Consider the following 25,282-nt stretch of genomic DNA (forward strand, 5'->3'; position numbering starts at 1 on the left):
AATAAACCCATGAGGTTGATTCTTGCCACAACAGTAATAGATCACATTTATATAGTACCTTATACCTGACAAAGAATTTTCTTCACAATAGCCCAGCAAAGTAAGTACCACATGTTTTATCTTCACCATCAATCAATTCTCATCATCATCATCATCAATCCATCCATATTGTCATCAATCAATCCTGATCTTCATCCAATCATCATCTTTTGTTATTTCTTATGGCACAATAATATTCCATTACATCCACATATCAAAGTCACTCCCCAATTAATGGGTAACCACTTGCCCTTAGATTTTAGTTAATTGTTTCTCTCCCTGTCCCCTACCCCCACTTTAATTTTCTGTTCAGAATCAGGAAGTTTGTTTTTCTTATGTCTACTTTCTACCCAATATTATCCTCTCTCTTAATTCCAGTTCCCATCCCATTTGCTTCCATATATTAAGTTTGATGTGTTTCTCCACCAAATTGTGTGCGTTTGTTCAACCCCACTTTGTCCATTTCAGATGAGTGCAATTCATCTGACACCTGCTCCTTTTACTCCTCCCTCCACATTCTCCCCACATACTTAAATTATGAGAAATAGCAAATTCCACCATCTTTTTTCTAATTCCAGTGTATTCCCACTTTATATCCTTTTTAAAAAGCCATCAGAAAAGAACCAATGGGGGACAGCTAGATGGCGCAGTGGATAAAGCACAGGTCCTGGATTTAGGAGGACCTGAGTTCAAATCTGGCCTCAGACACTTGACACTTACTAGCTATGTGACCCTGGGCAAGTCACTTAACCCTCATTGTCCTGCCAAAAAAAAAGAAAAGAAAGAAAAGAAAAGAAAAGAACCAATGCATCCCCAGGTTCCCTGTTTTTCTTATTTAACTCCTTCAGTACCTTTTGAAGACATTTAGGTTCTGAAGGGATACTTATTTCTTTTCTCCCTACTAGAACATTAGTACTACATCATCATATAGCACCTTCTAATTGTTCAAATAAATTTACCTTTATATATTTCTCTGGATTTTTGCATTTGTATTTCAAAGTTCCTCTTCAGCTCTAATCTTTAAATCAGAAATCATTGCAATTCCTCTATTCCAGTGGTGTCAAATTCAAATATAATGGAGACCACTAAACCATAACTACAAATCTCTGGGGACTGCATATTGGCTTAGTTTTAAATTTTAATATTATCTATATTGTATCTTTATTTATTTTGTTAAACATTTCCCAGTTATTTTTTAATCTAGTTTGCGTTGCACTCAAGAGTGTACAAACAGGGGCAACTAGGTGGCGCAGTGGATAGAGCACCGGCCCTGGAGTCAGGAGTACCTGAGTTCAAATCTGGCCTCAGACCCTTAACACTTACTAGCTGTGTGACCCTGGGCAAGTCACTTAACCCCAATTGCCTCACTAAAAAAAAAAAAAGAGTGTACAAAGAGCCTACGGGCAGCATATTTGACACCTCTCCTCTATTCAATTAAAGGTTTATGTTTTCCCCCTTTAGGGTTATAATTAACTTTGCAGGTTAAGTTCTACCGGGTTGTAATCCTCTATTAAAATTTTTTTTTGCCTTCAGAAATATTTATTACAAGTTCTCCTTTCCTTTACAACAGAAGCTATCATGTCTAGTGTGATATTGGACTGTAGTTCCTTGGTACTTAAACTACATTTTTCTCTATGCTTGGAATATTTTTTTTTCTTTGATGTAGGAGTGAGAAATTTTGGCTATAACATTCCTGTTACTTTTAGTTTTGAGTGCTTTTCAGGAGGTGATCAGTGGGTTATTTATGTTTTCACTTTGCTTTATAGTTTTAATACATCAGGGCAGTTTCATTTATTAATTCTTAAACTATAGTGTCATTGATTTGTGTTTGGTTTATTCTAATTTTCAGGGAGTCTTTATTTGGGTAATGTTTGCCATTTTCTTTTCTTAGCTATTTATTATTTTATCTATTGCTTAATTATCTTCTAGATAATCATTTAGTCTTAGTGAAAAATCTAATTGTTTTCTCTGAGTCTGTATCTTGCCATTATTGAGTTACTCTCCTTTGGAGAAGAATCTACAATAATTTTTTTTTTTTGTATTGGTTGGTGTCTCCTTTGCTTTACTATTCTCTTCAGCTTTAGTTCCTGAATTTGAATTTTATTTGAGGAGCAGGTTGTTCCCCCTTTCTTGCGCTTTTGAGTGGGTAGGCCCTGCTTGGTGTAACCCTGGATCCCTTGAGTTCCTACATTGACCTCTTTCCTGGAATTAGACCTCTCTGTATCTTTGATATTTAGAGGATAAGAGCTTCAGAACTTCTATGACATTTCATGAGAGAGTGATAGGGACCTGAGAGGCCCTGGGCACCTTAGATGTTCCTACCTGAGCACTTCTGTCTACACTGATCCCCAAGATGGCTAAGTTATTCATCCTGAGACCATCTATCTTGGGAATTTCTGACCTCCCTAAGTCTGGGGCATGGCAGGGTCTACTCTTGCTATCTCCAGATACAGTATTTTGCAATCTATATATAAAGAATTAATTGTTGTTTGAGGTTTTTATGACCCCATCTTTTGGCTAGAATTTTTTCCTTCTTCCCAGCAGGCCCCAGACAGCCCCAAGCCAATGGGATGCCCGCTCTGACAGTCACATGACTGATCTCACTAGGCTTCCAATCATTATAATTTTGCCAGGCCCATGTAGGCGAGTGGTGATGACATGAGGTGCCAGCGCCATGGCGACAGCTACAACCAGTGGGTGGAGCGCCTTGCCATTAGCAGAGCCCCAGAGGCCAGTGCATGCACCAAGGTGTTTTTTTTTTTAATTCTAGCCAAAAGATGGAATCATAAAAACCTCAAATAACAATTAATTCTTTACATATATGTATCTCTGGCCCATCACTGGCCAAGCTAGAGGGCTGGCCTTTCTTGAATTTGGCCCCTTTCCTATTGCCCATGGATTTCTGGTTGACTTTTTAAATTATTTTGTGTGTGTGTGTGTGTGAGGCAATTGGGGTTAAGTGGCTTGCCCAGGGTCACACAGCTAGTAAGTGTTAAGTGTCTGAGGCCGGATTTGAACTCAGGTCCTCCTGACTCCAGGCTGGTGCTCTATCCACTGCACCATCTAGCTGCCTCTCTGGTTGACTTTTAATGTAGTTTTGGGGCAGAAGCCATTTCCTATAATTCTCATTGGATTCCTCGATCATTATTCATTATGATTCAAATTTCAGATTTTTGCCAGAGTAAGATATGAAGGAGCTGGATGTTCCCATTCCATTCAGGCAGCCATCTTGGCCCAGGATCTGAGTTTACATCAGGGCATCATTATTAGAAGACAACTGGAGAACATCTTGGAGTTCTCAACAATTTTTTAAAAAGCCCTAAATAGGGTTGTTGTAAAAATGACAGAGAAATAATATATGCTCAATATGAATCAGCAGCATGATGTGGCAGACAAAAAAGCTGGTAAGATCTGGGGCTGCATTGAGAGAAGCATAGCTCCCAGCAATCATGTGGTGAGAGCCCCTCTTACCCTGCCCTTGTCAGATCTCATGGGAATGCTCTGCCCAATTCTAGGAACCATGGTTTCTGAAGGACATTGATAACTGTTTTCAAATATCTGAAGGGTTTTCATGTAAAGGGAAGGATTAGATTTGTTCTTTTTGGCCTCAGAGGGAAGAACCAGGACCAGCAGGTGGAAGATGCAGTTGCAAAGAAGCAAATTTAGGCATGATGTCAGGAAAAACTTCTTCTTCTTCTTCTTTTTTTTTTTTTTTTTTTAGTGAGGCAATTGGGGTTAAGTGACTTGCCCAGGGTCACACAGCTAGTAAGTGTTAAGTGTCTGAAGTCGGATTTGAACTCAGAGACTCCTGACTCCAGGGCCAGTGCTCTATCCACTGCGCCACCTAGCTGCCCCAGGAAAAACTTCTTAACAATTAGTGCTGTCACAAAGTGGAATATGGTGTCCAGAAAGGGATTAGGTTCCCCCTCCTCGAAGGTCTTCAAGCAGACGTTGGATGAGCACTTATTGGGTATGCTATAGCAGGAATTCCTTTGGTAGAAGAGTTGGCCTAAGGGAGATAGCTTCTGAGGTGCCTTCCAACCCTCAAACTCTGTGATTCTCATGTATGCCAAGTGCTTTTTAAACTTTAAAGGTCAGTGATACTAATGTTAGCTCTTATTTGTAACATATGCTATTGAATTAAATTGTTCCTTTATGAGATGTTCATTTTTTAAAAAAACAACTTGAGTTCATAGAGTCAGTTATTTGTAATAGACACCAGACAGTACCCCAGTGAATAGACAAACAGCAGCGGGTAGCTGCCCAGAAGCTCCTGGGTCTACTCTAGTCAGTACCAAACTGTCAGGCCTGATATGCTGTTTGTTTTTTCTTCCTGTGAGCATTCAAAGGAAAAGAAAAGGGACACGGATATGTAGAGATAGAAGACACTTTCCTTTAGGGCAGTTATATTCCAGGAAGTTCTCTTTCCAGAGATGTTTAACTCCCTCTTTGAGCCTCTTCCAGAGCAAACTGCAGGATGCTTCTGATAGATCTTTGGCGATCCTTATTTGGGTTAATGCTCTATAGTAATATGAGATCTTCAGCCCATACTCCTTTTCCCTTTTCTCTTTCTTTCTTTCTTTCTTTCTTTCTGTCTTTCTTTCTTTCTTTCTTTCTTTCTTTCTTTCTTTCTGTCTTTCTTTCTTTTTCTTTCTTTCTCTCTGGTTTTTTTTGGTTTTGGTTTTTGGTGAGGCAATTGGGGTTAAGTGACTTGCCCAGGGTCACACAGCTAGCAAGTGTCAAGTGTCTGAGGCCGGATTTGAACTCAGATCCTCCTGACCCCAGGGTCACTGCTCTATCCACTGCACCACCTAGCTGGCCCTTTTCCCTTTTCTTTCACCCAAAGCTAAAATCTTTTCTTGGCTCCCCAAATTTGGGAGCTGCACCCTGGATGCAAAACAAATTTGTTAAGCCAGATTTGTCCATCTCAAGCTCTGAAATGTGGTCAGCCTCAGCTCTAAAAGTGTTTAATTCTATATTTGAGATTTAAAAGAACTGATCTTGTGACCTATTACCTCATAAAAGAAATAGAGTGTGACTCTATAACTGGCAAGATTCTCATATTCCAATTCTACAATTCAACTCCTTATATTAAAAATTATATAAAGTTATGATTTGAGAATAAAACAGCCATGCTACTGAGTAGAGGTACAGAGATCCACACTGAGAATTAAATTATGGAAGAGGGTAATGGCAAAATAACACCTACCTATGTGTTAGATTGCTGGAAGAGAAGAGGGGAGGGGGATTCACCAATAGTTTTTTTAAGTGAACCACACAAGTGAAAAAAGAAATCATCTCATATTTATCTTTAGAGTACTCTTCAGTTGCCTGCTTTTGAAAAATAAAATGGGAAACATAAAGCTTTATTCAAAAAATAAAAATACAAATCCTTTCATTTTATTACTAATGTTGTTTAAGCATATCAATAGAAAAAAGGGAAGAGGGGGAGGGAGGGAGAGGGAGACATACAGAGAAAGAAACAGAGAGAGAGACGGAAAGACAGAGACAGAGAAAAACAGAAAAACAGTAGACATTAGATAAGACAAAAACACATAGCAAATAGAAATAAGATATGATGAAGAGGGGCAGCTAGGTGATGCAGTGGATAGAACACCAGCCCTGGATTTGGGAAGACCTGAGTTCAAATCTGGCCTTAGACACACTTACTAGCTGTGTGACCCTGGGCAAGTCACTTAAGCCTCATTGTCCTGCCCCCCCCCAAAAAAAAGATGGAGAGACAGAAAGATGGAATGAGAGGTAGGAGAAGGTAGAACAAGGTGCAAAGGTCGATAGGTTTTGAGTGTTAAGGCAAGCACCTTATTCTATGCTGCTTTCACTTTTATACTGAAGGCAATAGAGGATGTAATCAGTACTCATCTGCTCTGTTCACACTCCAACTGTTCTGTAGCCTTAAAATTCAGAAAACACCAAGAAAATCTATCAAGGAGACTACGAAAGAAGGGTACCACCCCCAAGACTGAATAAACTCCAGCCCTGTTTCCCAGTCTTGCCTTTCTGCCATCCCCAGTTCAGCAGCTACATCTTTGACAATTTAGCTGATTTATGAACATAAGTGTCAGAGTCCTGTGACATAACCAAGAATATAAGAAAAGGCTCAAAAGGTATGGATAAAGACATACTATTGTTGACTTTGTGACATGGTGCCTGGCCTTTTGTTATATGCCCTGCCTAGGACTTCCAAAAGCTTACAAAATAAGCTAATGCACAAGACCTGTTCCTCAAAGACATAGAAAACAGGGAACCCAAGAGGGCACTTAGGGAAACCAGGTTCTTTGGAGCTGCACTTCTTTGCTATAAAGAGTTCTCACTTGGCTTTCTTGTTCTGTTTCTTTTCCAACTTATTAGCTCACAGCTGAAATCTTAGGGACGCCTAGAAAACACCAGCCCATAAACTTGTATAACTCTCCTTTTATAAGCAGCTCAGATGAGAGGGAGGGTACTGCACCTGATGTAGTATAATCCAACAAGCATTTATTAAGCACCTACTATGTGCTGGGAACCAGGTTTGGGGTAGGAGATTGGAAAAAGAAAAGTCCCATTAGATCTATCAACAGCAGGTGTGGTCTTCACAAATCCAGTGGTGGTAATACTAAGAATGGAAATGATTGTGAAAACTAAGAGCCAATTTAGGTTCTGTGTGTGAGATAAGGAATAAATAAGTTTCCCCTTCCCCCTTTCTCCTCCTCCTAGAATCCACATGCACACTTTCCTTTCACTAAATTTCCTAGTATATAGTAGCCTGGAAGGAGCACAGTGGGGCTTTGTGATCAGAGTAGAATTCCATATTTAATTTTTTTTTAGCTGGCAAAGGGGTCTATTTGCAGCAAAGTGGTATCAAGGAGGTTACAGACAGGAATTCCCTGTAATCCAGCCAGCAAATTTAACAATCTTTTATTGATTGCCTCCAGGACAAGCACATTCCTTCCACTTAACTGTCTGCCCCAACATACCAAAATGGAAGAGCCAGCCCAATGGGCAAGACCGATTTTGCAAAACACTTCTTATTTATATCCAGTGGGTGAGAACATTGGCAGAATCTCCCACTAGCAATTTACCAATGTGTGGTAAGAATGTGTATTTGTAGATACACACGCCCCCAACAATGGAGCCCCAGTTTCTTTGGCAGTACTCTAAGACCTCACATCTTTGGCCTCTCATCTTAAAATCCACTGAACCGTGTGAAATGTCAGATATCTAGTTTTCCAGTCCTCAACAACAAACATTTATTATCTCTTTCTCTGTGCTAGACACTGTGCTAAGCACTGGGAATATAAAGAGAAGCAAAAAGAGAGGCTAAAGCTACCCTCAAGGAATTTTCAGTTTAATGAGGGAAGACAACAGGAAATTGAAAAGGGAAGACTGGGAGAAGGTGGAGCATTGTAGAGGAAATTTAAAGAGTCAGAAATGCATCCTGGAGAAAAAGCAATTCATGTCTGGCCTAGTCATCCTCCTTAAAATGAAGGTTATGGAGGAACCAGCCAAATAAAAGAGGGTACGGGGCATAGGGTACTTCCAATGTGAGAAATCCAGGGGTGACAAAAGTTTCCAGAGTGAAGACTTTTCTTTGTGAGGGTAGAGAAAGCCCAGAATCAGGAGAGGAGCCCAGTCAGTGCAATTGTGAGATTTCCCCCAGTAGTAGTTAGTGACTTATAAGTAAGTGTGAATACAGCAGATGGTGATAGTAATTTGAGGCTGATAGAAGTTTCCCTGAAACCAACCTAAGATAAAGCCTCCAGATTGTGGGAAACATTTGTCCTGGCCCAGATTCACATTGTTATAGAGATACCACATGCTCCTATCTAAAGGTTCATTATAATTGTGGGCAAGATCAATACTGACAGTTGGCATGGTATATCTTCTGTTATTCACCAGGATGATATTTGTTGGGAAATGCCCTTCTCATTTCAAATATGGCATATCCCTTGCATTTTATGCCTCAAATTTACTTCAAAGTGATGGTCTAGGGCCAAGTTATAGTAATTGCCAATTGAGCCAAAAGTACCCCAGATATTCATCACTATCATGGAGGATTTTATATAGTTCAAATAGAAGGGGAGCTCTTCATAATTAGTGATGTCCTCCAGATGTTGTTTGTGGATGTTGTGCTGACCACATCAAGCCCCAGAAAATTACACAGCCTCCTCAATTACATCCATGGTCACTCAAAAGAGATTTTTATAACAATAATGAACTTAGTGAAGAATAGAGCAAAGTCTCTGTCCTTAAGAATTAAGCCTTTTGTACAAACAGAAGCAATGCATCCAAAATTAGAAGGGAGGCAGAAAGCTGGGAAACAATTTTTGAGGCCAGTACTTCTGATAAAGGCCTCATCTCTAAAATATATAGGGAATTAAATCAAATTTATAAGAATCCAAGTCATTCCCCAATTGAGAAATGGTCAAAGGATATGAACAGGCAGTTTTCTGATGAAGAAACCAAAGCTATCTATTCCCATATGAAAAAATGCTCTAAATCTCTAATGATTAGAGAGATGCAAATTAAAACAACTCTGAGATACCACCTGACACCTATCAGATTGGCTAAAATGACAAAAAAGGAAGATAATAAATGTTGGAGAGGCTGTGGGAAAATTGGAACACTAATGCATTGTTGGTGGAGCTGTGAGCTGATCCAACCATTCTGGAGAGCAATTTGGAATTATGCCCAAAGGGCGATAAAGCTGTGCATACCCTTTGACCCAGCAATCCCACTTTTAGGTCTTTTGCCCAAAGAAATCATGGAAGGGGGAAAGGGACCCACATGTACAAAAATATTTATAGCTGCTCTTTACGTGGTAGCAAGGAATTGGAAGTTGAGGGGGTGCCCATCAATTGGGGAATGGCTGGACAAGTTGTGGTATATGAATACAATGGAATACTATTGTGCTGTAAGAAATGATGAGCAGGAAGAGTTCAGAGAAACCTGGAGGGTCTTACGTGAGCTGATGATGAGTGAGATGAGCAGAACCAGAAGAACATTGTACACAGTATCATCAACATTGAGTGTTGACCTACTGTGATGGACTATATTCTTCTCACCAATGCAATGGTACAGAAGAGTTCCAGGGAACTCATGATAGAAGAGGATCTCCAAATCCAAGAAAAAGAAAGAAAGAAAGAACTGTGGAGTATAGATGCTGATTGAACCATATTATTTCTTTTGTTTTGGGTGCTGTTGTTTTTTTTTTTTTCTATTTTGAGGTTTTGCATCACTGCTCTGATTCTTTCTCTTGTAACAGGATTAATGCAGAAATAGGATTAATGTTATTATGTGTATATATCTATATCTATATATATATGTATAGAGATATATAGATATAACCTATATCAGATTACCTGCTGTCTAGGGAAGGGGGGAGGGAGGGGAGGGAGGGAGAAAAATCTGAAATTGTAAAGCATGTATAAACAAAAGTTGAGAACTATCTTTACATGTAACGGAAAAAATAAAATACCTCATACATTAAAAAAAAAAAAAAGAATTAAGCCTTAGTCTTCTACGCCACTTGGCTGCCCAGGAATCCCAAGATGCATCAAAATAATACTCTTTACTCTGTTTCAGGATTACAAGAATGTTGTCACCTGTGCTAGCAGCTTGTGTACTACCTATGAATGATGGAGGGGGTTTGGTGATGTGGAAGATATGGGGAGGAGAGCAGAGGAGAGTAACTTGTAAAAGAGCTTAAATTAAGAGGTATCTGAATATAATTCAGGCATAATTTGCTTTTAGTTTAATGCCTATTAGAGTTGCTTATCAACCTGTTTTTACCCTGAAAGCCACCAGATTTCTTCTATCTTCCAATTTATTCACTCTGTGGATTTCTCAGTGTATGTGAATGTGTGTCTAAAAGCACACTATAGTTGTCATTTTAATTATCATTAGTTCTTTTAAGCCATAGGAAAATAAAAATTTCAAAACATATGATTAAATATAATTATACATTCATTTTCACAGTCATTAAGTTGAGTTTGACTCTACATGACCCCTTGGATTTTTTTCGTCAATGAGGTTTTCGTGGCAAAGATACTAGAGGGTTTGCCATTTCCTTTCTCCAGTGTTTTTCCCATTTTACAGATGAGGGAATTGAGGCAAATAGGGATTAAGTGACTTGACAGGGTTATATAGCTAGTAAGTCTCTGAGGCTGAATTTGAATTCAGATCTTCCTGGTTCCAAGTTTCTCTGAGCTTCCTTGGTGGTTTCTTTTGTTCAAGTTATTGCTTGCTTTTTGTAAACTGGGCATAGATTCCTTAACGCCTTGCTTCTTGTAGCTCCCTTGTAAAAAGAAACATGAATACATTTAAAGGCCAATTCAATGGACGATTTGGATTATTTCTGATTAAGCAATGCTTTTAAATTTACTATGCCAGATGTAAGCATTTAATGAGCAAAACCATGTACCCTGTTTTATTTCTTTATTTTCCCCACTGTTGGCATAATGGATAGAGAACTGGCCTTGGAGTCAGAAGAGGCCTGGGTTCAAGTACTGCCTCCTATAATTCAGGATTCAAGTTTTAGGTAACAGTGTTTTCTCCCCAACGAGATGTTATGTCCTTGAGGGCAGGGCTTATTTTTTCTTTTTCTTGATATCCTCAGCACTCAGCGACAGTGCCTAGCACACTTAATGAATGTTTGCTGATGACTTACTTTGCCATAGTATATATATATTTAACAAATACTAGTTGGGTTGGGAATAGGACTAGACTAATATTGGCAGTGTAGGCAACAGATGGCTCAAAAAGGTTCTAGGTGCCAAATGAGACCTGTGGCACCATTTGTGTGCTACCTAATTCGTTATTCATGATCAATCAATCAATCTTAAACATGTATTAAGTGCCTACTGTGTGCTAGGCACCGTGCTAAATGCTAACTGAAAGCAAACAGTTCTGTATTTTGTTGATCCCACCCGTAGTGTGTCTGAGGAAAAAGTCTGGGAATAGAGAATATCTTTTGGCCTCAATGTTTTATCCCTGTGGCTCCCTGTTTTTATACAGACTTAGTTATTTAAGAACCTACAGTCCTGAAATTTCCTATTAAGAAATAGCTGTGTGAGAATTACTTTGTAAAAATAATCCAGATGGATTCACCCTTGAAAAAAACAGGGCATACATAATCTGAACGGGGAAAAGTTACACAATGGGAGAAAAAACATTTTTGTACAGCTCTGCTCCATCACCCTACTTCTTCAACATCCTGCTTCTCCCTAGGACCTCCTTGGTACACTGTTGTTTGTTCACCAAATTCTTTCCTCTCCAAACCACGTCTTTATGCCTGTTTCTCCTTGCCACAATCAGTGATATCTCTCACAGCAAGTTCCTGGGCAACCCAAAATATTTGTTATTTCTTTCTTTCATGTAACTTCCCTAAAGATATTGAAACATGTTTCCTACGATAAAAATGAAAGAGAATTACTGCAAGCCCCTTGGCTGCATACCTGAGAAAAATGGGATATGCTATTGCCCCTTCCCCCCTTGAAATTTCTAGGATACTGTGCAAGTCCAGAAAAAAATAGATGATATTGCTGACATTCAGCATTAGGTTACATTAACTCTGAGGTGACTCCAGAAAAGGATGGCTCCCATGAAAAGGATTAGATTAGATAGAATCATAAAAAACAGTTGGATTCTCTCCATTCATGAGGGTATCCAGTGCAATTCAATTCACAGAAACTTATTAAGTGCCGAAGTATGGGGGAATGAAGACAAAGACCAAACAACTCGACCACTAAGATCTTATAATCTACCGGGTGGGGGGTAGGGGTTGGAGGCTGGACTCCAACATGGTACACAGATTAGGAAGTAAAATTATACAAAGCAATTTCAAGAGGAAAGAGCATTAACCATTGGAGAGAGAAGCAGGCATTGGAAGAGGCACTTGAGCTGTATTCAGAAGGATCTAAGAATTCTAAGCAAAGTACTTTTCTTTGGAGATATCCCATCTCCTCACATTAGGTACTGGGTCCTGAATCTGCAGAAGAGATTCTCAAAGGAACATATATCCTGAATGAACAGTTCTTCAACAAGAGCAGAGGAAGGAGTCTCTGGACTGGGGAATGAGCAACCTTTCGGAAATGGCTCACCAAGTCTGCAGATCAGGTTTCCTGTGATAGTCTTAATTCCTACTTCATACATCATTGGGGAGTAGAAGCTACACGGTACTTCTGGGGTCAGAGAGAAGGAATTCGAAATATAGCGTGGCATTCAAAGATAGGTGGTTGATTTCCCTTCCCAAGAGGAGATGTTGAAAAATCAGCGTCTTCCTTAGTCAGATGGATTGGTGATGAAGAAGGGGGGTAAAGGGGAGGGAGAAGAAAAGGGGGAAGGAAGAGGAGGAGGATTTTTTAAGAGAAAGAGAAAAAACATTGGGTTTTGGGGAACTTGTGGCTTTAGACTTCAGAACTTTTGGTAAGTTGTTTGTTTTTTTTATTTTAACAAATGAGATAATGTATATAAAAATCTTGGAGAACCCTAAAGCACCACATACATGTGAATTGTTATTTTTTATTATATTTTGTCTTATGTCCCCACGTGCCAGAACATTGTTTCACACAGAAAATAATTAATAGATGCTTATTGAATTGAAATCAAAGCAAAAAAAAAGTGGAGGAAGAAATGAAAAACATATAAAAAGGAAGAAAGAAAAATAGCCTAGATGAGCTGACTCCAGGGGCAGACACCAAAGAGAAGGGGAGGAAACACTACTTTTTCCTTTACATCCCCCTCCTGTATGGTATGGTCAACTTCCCCCAAGACCTAGAACTCAGATTGCGCTCTCTCCTTTAAGGTTCTGGCAAAGGTCCTGACTTGCTGCTTAAATCCTGGTATCTAGTATTAAGACCACAAATTTTCCAACTCCTCTTGAACTGTCTTCCCACTGTAGCTTCAATATTTAGTCTGACAAGCTGTGAATTCCCAGAGCACCCCACATACTCACTCATATACAAATGTCAGCACAAAAAACTCATCCCAAACCAGCCACAGTGGGGCTTGTAGATTATTGTTGTGGATTAACTGGCTCCATTTGGGCACAATAATCGAGAATTTACAGTACATTGGTCTAAATCAGATCACAGAGCTGAAAGAAACTTTAGAGATCATCTAGTTCAATGCATCATTTTAAAAAAAGTATCTTAGGGGGCAGCTAGGTAGCGCAGTTGATAAAGCACCAGCCCTGGATTCAGGAGGACCTGAGTTCAAATCCAGGCTCAGATACTTGACATTTACTAGCTGTGTGACCTTGGGGAAGTCCCTTAACCCTCATTGCCCACCAAAAAAATGTATCTTATTTTTATTGATGTCTTTTTATAGCTGAATTCCTGCCATTAAAACAAACCAACATACCAACCATATCTGAAAGTATATGCAACAAAACTAAAGTTACAAGTAGTCTCCTACTTCTAGGAAGAAAGAAAGGGAGGTACTTTTCTCACTCTTCTCCAGAGCCAGCTTGGCATTATAATTGTATAGTATTCAGTTTTTTTGTTCTTTCTATTTACATTGTTGTAGTCATGGTGAACACTGGTTGCATAGTTCTGCTTATTTCAAATATAGGTTGTTCTTATATGTATCATCATGCTTCGTTCTATTCTTTCTACTCTGTTATTCAATGCTAGGGAACAATACTATATTGCATTCACTTTTTTATTTTATTTTTTACAGTGACAGGATATTTATCAGGGTTTACAACAAATAAACTGCAGCCACTAATCCCAAAATTAAATTTTGATTCCAACAAGGATGTATTTTTCAAAAGGACCATACCTGGTTAGAAATTCTATACAAATGAATAGACGCTACCTTGATGAAAGAAGAAAGCAAGAAAAGAGTATATAATACAGAATAGACATTCAGTTGGTTCAATCAAGATAAGATATCTCTTGAACAAAAACTTTATTTTCACTCTTACAAGTGTTTCAACCAGTCCAATATATGCCAGAAACTATATTACCATTTGGTACTGTGCAGTTCTTGTGACTGTTGTAGAAGGGATGTTTGATGTTGCCTTCATTATGTTAGGTCACTGCCAACTCTTCAACATTTCTACTAACCATTCCATTGCTTCATCAAGGCCAGTGCCTTTGGTTACTGATGTTTTGAAAATCTGCCATTTTCAGTCCTTCAAGGCAGGGAGCCTGAATGAATTTGCCATCTCTGTGGGGGTCATGGCCTGTTCCATGTCCTGTTTGTTTGCAAACACCACTTGCTTTAGCTCTTCTTCCTCCAACATATCAACTAACTGACTTGAAAACTCCAATTTGGTCTCAATCACAGCTGTCTACAACATAAATGAGTGTATCTGTGTTTGAATAATAACACCACCAGTATGGCCTGATACTTGTCTGTCCTCCTAAATCCCAGACTTGAAATTTAAGGGTTTTGTGTTACCATCTCAACATTGAAACCAATGGTGGGAATAGTAGTAGCAACTTCTCCAACTTGTAATCTGTACAAGATGGTTGTTTTTCCAGCTCCAGCTAATCCCAAAATTAAAATCCTCATCTCCTGAGTTCCAAATAGACTGGAAAAAAATAGTTGAGAAAAAGCCACTCATGGCTGCACCGGCTCCCCACTGCTTAGTGTGGGGTGGGGAGCAGTCCTACAATGCCTTCTCAGGCCTCAGTGCCCCCGCTGATTGGCCTCCTCAGGCTCCAAGACCCCACCAACAGCCCAAACCACAGCACCAGCCCCTGCCCCAGCCCTGGCAAAATTACATTCAATTTCCACATTTAGTTTAGTCATTCCCCAATCAAGAAATATCATCTTCATTTCTGGTTCTTTGCTACCACAAAATTTGAATATTTTGAGGTACATAAGATCTCTTTTGTTGTCTCTGACCTCATTAGGATATATGCCAAGCAATGGGATCTTTGAGTCAGAGGACATGGGCATTTCAGTCACCTCAGCATGATATCAAATTGCTTTTCAGAATGGTTAGACCAATTCACAGCTGCACCAACATATACTTGGTGATTTCAATGCCCTTGTGGTAGACTCCTTCCATCTACCTTCTTGATTCTGTAGACCTCTAGCCACATTCTGCATCAGCCACATACTAACCAAGCCACACTTTACCTCATAATAATGTGACACTGGTCCATCAATCCATTAACTAATGGACATTTATTAAACACCCACTAAATTCCAAGCATTGTGCACTAGGCATTGCAGATATAAAGTCAAAGCAAGCTCCTTAAAGGAGTTTACATTATATCAAAAAAGCAATATATATGTTCAAAAATAAATATAGGGGGGACAGCTAGGTGGTGCAGTGGATAGAGCACCAGCCCTGGATTCAGGAGTACCTGAGTTCAAATCCGGCCTCAGACACTTGACAACTAGCTGTGTGACCCTGGGCAAGTCACTTAACTCCAATTACCTTAATAAATAAATAAATATAGGGGGCAGCTAGGTGGCACAGTAGATAAAACACTGGCCCTGGATTCAGGAGGACCCGAGTTCAAATCCTGCTTCAGACACTTGACACTTACCCCGGGCAAGTCACTTAACCCTCATTGCTCCACCAAAAAAAAGTGTTAAAAATAAATATAACATAAATGCTGGGTAATTTCACAAAGCTACTAGTAGCTGGGGAGAGCAGAAAAGGATGTTGTGGAGGAAGCAGTGCTGGAAATAAGCATTAAAGGGAGCTAGCAATCCTAACATACAGAGTTGAGAAGGGAGCACATTTTGTGCATGGGGAACAACTTGAGCAAAGACACAGAAAAGAAAAATAGATTGTCATGTTTAAGAAGCAGTAAGGAGGCCAATTTCACTGGACTGTAGAGGACACAAAAGGGAGTTATGTGTAATATGCCTGGAAAGGTGGGACAGGAGCCAGATTGTTTGCTTTCAATTTTAATTAATTTCTCCTTTAATTTTCAGAATTTCTAATTTAGTATTTAATGGGGTTTAATTTGTTCTTTCTCTAGCTTTTTTAGTTGCATGCCCAATTCATTGAGTCTCCTCTTTCTCTTTTTATTCATGTAAGCATTTAGAGATATAAAATTTCCCCTAGCACTGCTTTGGCTGCATCCATAGGTTTTGGTATGTTGTCTCATTATTGTCATTCTCTGTGGATGAAGTTATTGTTTCTATGATTTGTTGTTTGACCCACTCATTCTTTAGGATGAGATTTTTTAGTTTCCAATTAATTTTCAATCTACCTTTCCATGGCTCTTTATTACATGTAATTTTTATTGCATCATGATCTGAGAAGGATACATTTACTATTTATGCCTTTCTACATTTGACTATGAGGTTTTTGTGCCCTAATACATGTCAATTTTTGAGGTATGTGCCATGTACTGCTGAGAAAAAGGTATATTCCTTTCTATCCCCATTCAGTTTTCTCCAAATATCTATCATATCTAACTTTTCTAATATTCTATTCACCTCTTTAACTTTTTTCTTATTTATTTTGTGGTTAGATTTATCTAATTCTGAGAGGGGAAGGTTCAGATCTCCTGCTAGATAGTTTTGCTATCTATTTCCTCTTCTAACTTTAACTTCTCCTATATGAATTCGGATGCTATACCACTTGGTGCATACATGTTTAGTATTGATATTACTTCATTATCTATCATACTTTTTAGCAAGATGTAGTTTCCTTCCTTATCTCTTTTAATTAGATCTATTTTTTGCTTTTGCTTTGTCTGAGATAAGGATTGCTACCCCTGCTTTTTTACTTCAGCTGAAACAATAAATTTTGCTCCAACCTTTTACCTTTACTCTGTGTGTATCTCTCTGCTTCAAATGTGTTTCTTGTAAACAACATATTGTAGGATTCTGATTGTTAATCCACTCTGCTATTCACTTCCATTTTATGGGAGCGTTCATCCCGTTCACATTCAGAGTTAAGATTATTAACTGTTTATTTCTCTCCATCCTCTTTTCCCCTTTGTTTGTACTCTTTTTTTCCCTTCTTTCACCCTATTCCTCTTGACCAGTATTTTGCTTCTGCCTCCTTCAATCTTCCCTCTCTTTTATCAGCTGCCCTTCTTTTTCTTGCCCCCTTTTCTCCCCACTTCTGCCTTCCCTTCTATCAATACCACCTTTTCCCCTTCTCCTTTTGTTTCCTTAAAAAGTAAGCTAAGTTCCTTTATACAAATGGGAGTATATTTTATTCCCCCCCTGAACCAAATCTGATGAGAGTAAGGTTGAAACAATGCTCACCCCTCCCTTCTTTCCCTCTATCATAATGGATTCTTTTTGTGTCTCTTTATATGATGTAATTAACCCCATTCCACCTCCCCCTTCCTCTCCTCCCCTAGTCTTCTTTTATTCTGCCCCTTAAGTTTATATAATCAGATCAAAATCAATTCAATAACAACACCTTAACAGAGATTCATATCCCAAGAGTTAAAAGTATTATCCTCCCTCGTAGGGATGCAAGCAGTTTAACATCAATTGAACACCCTCCCCACCCCACCCCACCCCCGCCGCCATTTACCTCTTTATATTTCTCTTGAGTCTTGTATTTGGAGACCAAATTTTCTGTTCAGTTCTTAGGAAGCCTTGGAAGTCCTCTATTTCATTGAATGCCCATCTTTTCCTCTGAAAGAGAATGATCGATTTTGCTGGGTAGTTGATTATGAGTTGTAATCCAAGCTCCTTTGCCTTCCTGAATATCATATTCAAAGCCCTGCAATGCTTTAATGTTGAAACTGCCAGGTCCTGTGCAATACTGACTGTGGCTCCATGATATTTAAATGGTTTCTTTCTGGCTGCTTGGAGTATTTTCTCCTTCACCTGATAATTCTGGAGTTTGGCTACAATATTCTTTCAATGATTCAATGGATTCTTTCAATGATGATTTTATCCTCTGATTCTACAATTTCAGGGCAGTTCTCCTTGATAATTTCCTGGACTATGGTGTCTAAACTCTTTTCTTGATCATGGTTTTCAGGTAGTCCAATAATTCTCAAATTATCTCTCCTGGATCTATTTTCAAGGTCAGTTGTTTTTCCAATGAGGTATTTCACATTTTCTTCTATTTTTTTCAGTCTTTTGATTCTGCTTGACAGATACTTGGTGTCTCATTAAGTCATTAGCTTCCATCTGCCCAATTTTAATTTTTAAGGCATTATTTTCCTCAGTAAGCTTTTGCACGTCTTTTTCCATTTGGCCAATTTTTTCCTCCCATTTAGCCAATTTTTCTCCCATTTGGCCATTTTTTCTCATACATTTGGACCAATTGTATTTTTGAAGGAATTGTTTTCCTCAGTCAAGTTTTGTGCTTCTTTTTGCAGTGTAAACTCATCATTTCTCTCATTTCTTTGTACATTTTTTTCTTTGACCTCTCTCATTTGGTTTTTAAAAGCCTTTTTGAACTCTTCAAAGAAGGTTTTTTGGTCTTGAGACAAGATCATCTTCCTACTTGAGTCTTCACTTATAGGCATTTTGACAAACTCATCTGAGTTTGAGTTTTGGTCTTCCCTTTCACCATAGAAGCGGTTAATGAATGGTAAAGGTCCTTTCTTGTTTCTTGCTCATGTTGTAGCCTATTTTTAAACTTATAAAGATGAAGTCTGCTCCTGGGGCACAGGTTGATCATCATCCTCACTGATCATCTACCCAATGTGTTATTCCTTCTGGCTATATTCAGTTCTCTATCCAGGCTTGATGGTTTGATTGACCATGGATTCATTGTCTTAAGAGTTGGATTGAATTTCAAGTTCATCTAGTCCAGGTTCCCATCAAGTGCAAGCATGTCTTCTACAGTAAGGTGTGAAGCCATTGAAGAGTGCTGGATTGGGACACAAAGGACCTGGATTTGAGCCTTGATTCTGTCACTACCTGGGTGATCTTGAGCAATTCACTGAACTTCTCTGGGCTTTAGTTGCCTTAACTGTACCATGAGGACACTGGCCTATATCAGGGCTTTTTTTTTTTTTTTTTTTTTTTTGGTGAGACAAAATTGGGGTTAAGTAACTTGCCCAGGGTCACACAGCTAGTGTCAATTGTCTGAGGATGGATTTGAACTCAGGTACTCCTGAATCCAGGGCCATTGCCCTATCTACTGTGCCACCTAGCTGCCCCCGGACCGGGGCTTCTTAAACTTTTTCCACTTGCTATCCCTTTTCACCCGGGGAAATTTTTACATGACCCTGGGTATATAGGTATATAAAATAGGTTTACATAACCTTTTACTGTTGCCAAGTTTTTCAAAACCCCTATGTTCAGTTACATGACCCCATTGGGGGTCACAACCCAGTTTGAGAAGCTAGGGCCTAGATGACCTCTAAAATTTAAATATAGGAACTCTGAATAAAGATCTTCTAGCCCGCATGAGCTCATTATAAAATGAGGCAACTCTTCAACTGCTTATAAGGTCCTTGAGAGAAACTACTGTGTCTTACTGGATTTGGTCTCCCCTCTGACAATTAGCAAAGTGTGTCACATCATAGAGATGGAAGAGTAGAAAGTAGATATAGTGGAATAGTAGAAAAAGCTGACTTTGAAGTCAGAAGACCTGGGTTTAGATCCTGGCTATGCCATGGGACCAAGGACAGATAGCCCTTTCTGGACCTCAGCTCTCCCATCTGGAAAATAAGGAAATTTTACTAGATGACCCCTGAAGGCCCTTCCGATTTCAATCTAAGCTTCTGTGACTCTAGACACCTCATTTTTAAAAAAAGGTTGAATTATATCACAGCCATTCCATTGTTGGAAAATTCTAATTGCTAAAAAGTTCTTCCTTATCTTTAGCTAAAACCTCTTGGGCCTATAACTTCCACCCATTGTTCCTTCCTCTGGAACAACACAGTACAAGACTACTCCCTCTTCCACAGGTCAGCCCTTCTATAAGAGAGGAAATAGATTAACAAGCAAAGAAAGTAGTGTCCTAGCTCCCAGGCTTCCTTGTTTCCCCACACCCTGCTTGCTTAGTGTGAACCTGGAGCCACCAATGTTGTCACTGCTAAATTTGTAAAAAATACGGAAAATGTCTGAATGAATAAGCTAGCCTACATTGATTTTTTCTTATTTTTTGAATTTATTTATTTAGCATTTTATTTTTCCCTGATTACATGTAAAAAACAATTTTTAACATTCATTTTTAGAATTTTGAATTCCAAATTCTTTCCCTCCGTCCTCTCCCCTTGCCCTATTGAGAAGGCAAGCAATTTGATATAGGTGTAGTCGTGCAAAATATTTCCATATTATTCATGTTGTGAAAGAATAGACAAAAATAAACAAGAAAAATAAAAATAAAGTTTAAAAAGTATGCTTCAGTCTGTATTCAGACACCACCAGTTCTTTATCTGGGGATGGATAACATTTTCCATCCTAAGTTCTTCAGAGTTGTCTTGGATCACAATTGTGGAGAAGAGCTAAGGCATTCACAGCCGATCATCTTCCAATATTGCTGTTACTTTGTATACAGTACATTTCACTTTGTATCAGCTAGCCTCCACTTATTTAAACTATGTAGCAGAAAGCTGCATTTTATCCACTCTGATCTCTGGCCTATCTAACTCTCAAATCAGCATCACAGACATGATGGGTCCTGCATTTCCAGGGTTCTAAATGAGGAATCTTTCCCTGCCCAACCCTAGAGATATCAGGGATTGACCACAGAAACCTTCTTCATGGCAGGCACATACCCTTCCATTGAGCTAAAACCCTCGTGCTATTGCCATAGACAACATATTTTATATTAAAATAATAGATCATATTCCTCCACAGAAGTAAATGCATTTTAAAACTATATATTAAAATTGCCTCTTTGTACATCATGATAAAAATGCTCTTACGTCCTCTACTCCAGAATCACAGACTGTTAGAACTGGAAGAACCTTAGAGATCATCTAACCCAACCCTTTACGGATGAGAAAACTGAGTTCCAGAAAGGTTATGACTTGTTTAAGTGAACTAGTGTTGGAGGTGAAGCAATGATCCAGGTCAGTGTTGTTACCAGTAGGCTATTCTTCCTGCAATTACCCTGCTGTCCCAGTGAAAATTCATCCATAAAAAATATTACGCCAAAAAAAATTAAAAAATAAATAATAAAAATAATAAAAAATTACACCACTAGGAACTAGGAAAATAGTTCAGATGACCTAGTTCAATACAGTCCAACCCACCCCACCATGAGTAAGGCATTGTGTTAAGTGCTGGGCAGACAATGGCAAAAATGAAGCAGTCAGCCTGGTGTGGTGACCCATGACTGTAATTGCTGCTACTGGGGAGATGGAGGCTCATGGATGTCTTGAACTCAAGAATCCTGAGCTGCAATAAGGCTAAAGTTGAGAAGGTGCCTTTCCTAAATCTAGCACCAGTAGGGAGAATCCCTGAAAGAAGAAGGCCAACAGGCTTCTTGAGGAGAAGTGAACCAGCCTTGGTCAGACACAGAGCAGATCAAAGCACTTGTGTAATCAACAGTAGGATCTGGCTATAAGTGGTTGTTGTACTTCCAATGGGCCAGACAGAGAGGCCCAGTATCAAAAACAAACTAGCTAACTAAAAAACAAACAAGCAAAAACCAGTCCTTGTCCCCAAGAAGCTTATTCAAAGCTTCTCTTTCCCTGGTCCCATTAATCCCCCAATTCAGTTCAAGGACCCACTGCACACACTTAGAATCACTCAAATTATTATTTTGCTCAGGGATTATTTCAAAACTTGGCACATGATGAATGCTACAAATGTGCAGAGGCTTTGTCTATGCTACAACTGTCTCTTGACAGTGCTGATTCTGATAGGGCTAACTTTGACATTGCTGACTCTGACAATGGTCCAATGAGGACAAAATAAGCTGCTCCCAAACATCATATCCAAATGGAGTGGGATCCAATAAAGACAAAGCCTTCCTATTTCATTTCATACACCATGATGAGTATCTTTTATAATTTTGCCTTACGCATTATGGAATCTGTCTTTTTTGAGTTTTGAATTCTTCAGTGAAACACCGGTTACAAGCGGACAATGAATGAGCCAGCACAAAAGCTAGAACAAATGGGTCTCAAAAACTTCACAATGAAGGTGGTTCTCAAACCTCTAAAAAGGTCTCAGAGCTACACCAGCCTTACAGAGCAGACCCAACAGAAAGAGGTTTGTGAATGCCATCATGGGAGATGGTCTTGAAACTGAAACAGCATGTTCTGTTTCAGAACATCCAGTCTTTGTTGAGCCCATTAAGGATGTATCACAGAGAGAGCCTTGACAGAAGGGATAAAGAAGGCTTTCACCGATAGTGGGAGCAGGAGGAGAGCTCCCTCAGAGAGAGCCATTCTTCTGAAGGCAATGGTGGGTTGCTGGGCTCCTGAGACAGTAAGTGCTGCTGGGTCGATAACTCCCAATGGATGGTTGGAATGAGGGGGCTTGCGGTCTAGCATGATTCTCTTTCATTTTGATCTGGGAAGACCAGAATGCTATCAAAGGTCTGCCTGGTTCTTTATTTTGTACCAGAAAGTTTACCAAGTTATATCTGCTCACCAGAATATTATGCAAAAACATCATTTTGGTTTTTCTGTGCTTCATAGATAATCTCTTTGAGTGACTAACCACTGGATTTAAGAGAAGTCTCTTGATAGAAAACCAATGGACTGTGTGTCCCAGGAAAAACACAGGGGGACATGACTATGATAATGTGCAGTCTAAACAAATTACAAAGGCTTTGATGTCCAATGCAAAACCACCTAGAGTCAAGGATCTTAGCATTTTTGAGTTGAGAGGGACTTCAGAGATCATCCAGTTCAACTTCATGCCTCACTACAATGCTGGCAGCTGACCATTGACAGGGAGTCAGCCAGACTCTTCCAGAGGCAGGACATGATCCTCTTTGAGGATCATGGTCATTCATTTCAGGTAAGAAATTGAAAATTAAAGAATAGTTGAAAAAAGATTTTTTTCTGGAAAGAAATGTAAACTGATTAGTCAACAAAATCATGAAAACATGTCCCAATGTTTTAATTAATTTAATTTTTAATTAATTAATTAAAATTAAAAATTAATTAATTAAAAGTCCATGTCTTGTGTGGCTCTAAGATAGCAAAATATTATTTTCACAGTGGCTTTTTGTTTTTTGTTTTTACTTTTACTAAGGACAATTAGTGGACCAGTAGAACTGTATACAACATAGCACTGTATGTCAACTAATATTTTTAACGTGTCATTTCTTTGCCCTGAATTTTTGCAATAGAAGCCAGGAGTGAGCATGATGATTCTGAGAATGGAATATATGCCACTATTTGGGATTTTCATGGTTGCTGAAATGCAAGAGACAGAAGAAGCACAGATGCTCATTTGCACTGACTCTTCAGCTCAGGTGGGCAGGAGATACAAAGCATGTAGAACAATTCCTGTAATCTTTACCAGGCCCTGGCACCCAGCTTTTGCCAAAGGCTGAGGACTTTTCAAGAAACAGGATAATTCCTTCATTCTAGGGACAAAAGGCAAGGTAGGCTGAAAACCTTTGCCTTGGAGTTTGACAGGGTTAATGCTGACCTTATCCTGCACTTAACTTTTTTTGTTTGTTTTTGTTTTTTGCAGGCCAATGGGGGTTAAGTGACTTGCCCAGGGTCACACAGCTAGTAAGTGTCAAGTGTCTGAGGCCGGATTTGAACTCAGGTACTCCTGAATCCAGGGCCGGTGTTCTATCTACTGCACCACCTAGCTGCCCCTGCACTTAACTTTTAAATAATTTGCTGCTCTGCTTTCTCAGATGCAACTAGTGAGTGTTATTGCTGCAAGACATATTGGTTGCGTTTGTGTGTGTGTGTGTGTGTGTGTGTGTGTGTGTGTGTGTGTGTGTGTGTAAGTATGCATGCATGTCCTTGTGTGTGCCTATTTAAGCACTGGGCCCACCACAGAGATGGCTGGCTCGTCACTTTCAAGTTTCTAAACAATTAAAATTAATTATGGCCAATGGTTTTCAGAGACATGAAGACTTCTTGTTTCTGAATGTATTTGTCAAAAGTGAATGTGGTATGGGGCAGCTAGGTGGCGCAGTGGATAGAGCACCGGCCCTGGAGTCAGGAGGACCTGAGTTCAAATCCGGTCTCAGACACTTGACACTTACTAGCTGTGTGACTCACCGTGAGGCAATTGGGGTTAAGTGACTTGCCCAGGGTCACACAGCTAGTAAGTGTCAAGTGTCTGAGGCCAGATTTGAACTCAGGTCCTCCTGAATCCAGGGTAGTGCTATATCCACTGTGCCACCTAGCTGCCCCTTGCGCCACCTAGCTGCCCCGCCTCACTTTTTAAAAAAGTGAATGTGGTGCACTATTCTATTTGTTCTTTATAAAGCTTATTTCCTCTAATTTTTCCTGCTTATTTGTTCTAGTTGGAAAGACTTTTAGACAGTGGAGTATATGTGGGACTCCACCTTCTGACAAAATTAGCTATAACAAACTAGGTTGAATGCATGCATTTTATTGACCTCTAAGCAAGGCTTTATTCAGTAAGATTAAAAAAGAAGTCCACAATCATGGTAATAAAACTTTCCATTGACAAAAAGAGGTCACATTTATTTTGGATTTTGCTTCTGAAAGAAATGTGTGTACCATTATTTTTTTTTTATTTTATTACCATTTGTTGCATCTTCTGGGGTTTTTTCTTTTTAAAATTATCTCATTTTTTATGGATACTTTTTGTTCCTTACATCATAGTTGTTTGTAGTACATATCCCTCTCCCCTCCCCATCATCCATAACAAAGATTTTAAAAGGAAGAAAAACAAATAATTCAACAATGCTAATCAATACATTGTCTGGGTCTGACAGTATTTGCCACAACACTTCACATCCACAGTCCCCCTAATTCTATAATGAAGGAGAAAATCCATTTTCTCAACTTTTTTTTCTCTGCCTCCCCTCCCCCCCCCCGCCCCCCCCCCACCAGGTAATCACAGAAACTGCCTTCCTGCCCTGCTAACTCCAAGGGCTACCAGTCTAAAAAAGAGATTTTCATTTTCACCCTCTATAAAATGAGGGGGTGGGACTCTATTGTCACTAACCCCTTCTGACTTTACCATCCTCTGATTTTATACAAAAGAGTATCAATAAGGAGAGAAAGACAAGGAAGCAGTGAAAATGAGACAGATACATTGTTTTCATTTAATAAGTAAGGGTGGCAGTTGGCGATCCCTGGAGAAGGAATCCTGATTTATGAAACACTTCTCTGTGATGTCATCTCCCCCATCTGTCTATGCAGAGTGAGGTTGGAGTTCCGAACAGAGGAAGCAGAAAGCTGCCAGAAGACAATTCTGAAAGTCTGGTTTTTTGCTGACA

General features: G+C 39.3%; 1 protein-coding gene and 1 pseudogene across 1 annotated transcript in view; both read right to left on the reverse strand.

Annotated features, from left to right (window-relative positions):
• ENTPD1 (ectonucleoside triphosphate diphosphohydrolase 1) overlaps positions 1-25,282 on the reverse strand; it is a 108,436-nt gene that overhangs the window by 63,047 nt on the left and 20,107 nt on the right. The gene's annotated exons all lie outside the window — the stretch shown is intronic.
• On the reverse strand, positions 14,075-14,608 carry LOC122744304 (annotated as a pseudogene).

This window comes from Dromiciops gliroides, chromosome 2 (assembly GCF_019393635.1).
Source record: "Dromiciops gliroides isolate mDroGli1 chromosome 2, mDroGli1.pri, whole genome shotgun sequence".
Taxonomy (NCBI): Eukaryota; Metazoa; Chordata; class Mammalia; order Microbiotheria; family Microbiotheriidae; genus Dromiciops; species Dromiciops gliroides.